At 43.3% G+C, this 2,091-nt stretch overlaps 1 pseudogene; it reads right to left on the bottom strand.

Moving 5' to 3' along the window:
• Nucleotides 1-303: 303 nt before the first annotated feature.
• The window catches only part of LOC109861809, a 10,993-nt pseudogene continuing 9,205 nt past the window's right edge, over nucleotides 304-2,091 (bottom strand).

Below are 2,091 nucleotides of genomic sequence, written 5' to 3'. Positions count from 1 at the left end.
GGATGGCTTTTGGCGCGCCGAATGTACAAATGAAATTGTTTATTAATGCTTCGGCTACGTCTCTCGCTGTTGCTTGTTGCAGCGGGATTGCGAGGGAAAACTTTGTTAAAAGGTCTTGAATTGTGAGGATGTAAATGTTTCCGGTGTTCGTGATAGGGAGTGGACCCATAATGTCCATTGAGATTTTATCNAACGCGGCGTCGGGGGTGTCTGTCAGTATCATGAACTGTTTTGTTTTCACGCGGACTAATTTTTCCAATTGGCAATTTCGGCAATTTTGGATAAACTTNTGTATGTCTGTTTTCATGTTTGGCCATTGATACCTGCGTTTGATTCTTTCGTACGTCTTGGTAACACCTTTGTGACCACCTAAAGCGGAGCAGTGATTTTCGGTTATGATTTCTTTGCGTTGTTCCTTTGATGGAATCGAGATTTGCCTTAAACAGACTAATATTTTAGTGTTCTGATTTGCAAAAATGTCGCGTAAATAATTGTGGACTTCTTGGAACTCTACGTTATCTATGTTGCTTTTACAGACTGAGATGGTTTCTAGCCCGAGTTCGACGGTTACGTCGAGTAATGATTGCAGCGCTTCAACTAAAATGTCGCGGTCTACTCCGTTGGATGCGCGATCTTTGATTACCAGCGCTATTACGCGGCGATTTCCCACTTTGGTTACTTTTGCTCGACCTAATGTAGCGTTTGTAATGTTTGGTAGTAATTCGTTTTTTTTGAGTATGTTAGCTCCTTTATCACACGGTGCTCCATCGCGGGTCGCGAATATGACTAAGTTGTCTTTTCGTGTAATAAAATTGTCGCGGATTTCAGATATAAACGCTTTACTTCGTGACTGAAACTGGAAATTTTTATTTACGTTGTCGAATACATTTGCGTCGTCCTCAGACTCGCTCTGTGTGTCATCGTCGGACATATCGGACAGGGTATCGTTTATGTCGACGTCGGCGATGTCATCNGCGGACTCGTATTGTATTTCGTCACCGGGTCTGTTTATCTCTTNGTTAGGGTTTAGTATTTCATCCGTATCGCATTCTATCGTTTCGTTTCTCACGCTTGGGCCGGGAATTAGTGTTTCGTTTTTGGCGTGATCATTGTTTACGTTAGTGTTCGGTTGTTTGTCACACGCTGAGAGGGTCTTGGGTCAAATAACGTCTCGTCTGAGTCCAAAGTGTTACTTGAGTCTTGTATATGACATATTTTAAGTGAATTTATGTGTCTGGGGTGAGCGGTGTCAGAATTTATGGCTTTAGGTAATGGGTACGGAGGATCTTTACGACGGGAAACTTGACAGGGGACAGGATTTCGAGAGAGTTTGTCTGCATTTACGTTACATTTTCCTGCCTTATATATTACCTCATATTCGTATTCGGCAAGTTTTAGGCGCCAACGTATTTTGTGCTCGCGCAATGAGCTTGCGTATAACACTATATCATCGAGGTAAACGAAAAGTTCGGTTCCTTGAAGACCTGTCAATACCTGATCCATGAGTCTCTGGAACGTCGCAGGGGCATTTTTTAACCCAAACGGCATGCGATTGAACTCATAATGGCCGTGAGGCGTAGAGAAAGCTGTTTTCTGCGCGTCTGACTCGTGCATTGGTATCTGATGGAATCCGGACGCGAGATCAAAGACACTAAAGTACTTTGCACTACCTAGCTGGTCGAGAATTTTGGTAATATTCGGCAGAGGATATGCGTCACCTATCGTTTTTTCGTTAAGAGATCGAAAGTCGATTACCATTCTCCATCGTTTGTTACCCTTGGAGTCCGGTTTCTTGGGCATGTTACGTCCGCGCCACATTTTTCGACTTATAATTTTCTGTAGGTGCGCATACACATACATATACATATACATATACTCCATATCTTGTAAGTTGCGGCACGTCGCACGTGCATAATATAATATAGATTAAGGTTAGCAAGTCATACATAAACGTAATTCCGTTAGATCCAAGTCAACCAATCACAACGATCCTTCCGGACAACTTTCCCTTAGATCCATTCTGCCGCACACGCATGAACGCGGCTTAACCTTCAAACCACGCATAAGCCTCATCCCTACCCGGACGACTCC

Source organism: Pseudomyrmex gracilis, unplaced genomic scaffold (genome assembly GCF_002006095.1).
Source record: "Pseudomyrmex gracilis isolate BER0280 unplaced genomic scaffold, ASM200609v1 scaffold_1053, whole genome shotgun sequence".
In the NCBI taxonomy this organism is placed as follows: domain Eukaryota; kingdom Metazoa; phylum Arthropoda; class Insecta; order Hymenoptera; family Formicidae; genus Pseudomyrmex; species Pseudomyrmex gracilis.
Note: the sequence above shows the minus strand (reverse complement) of the source record. Positions and strands in the feature narration are given on the sequence as shown.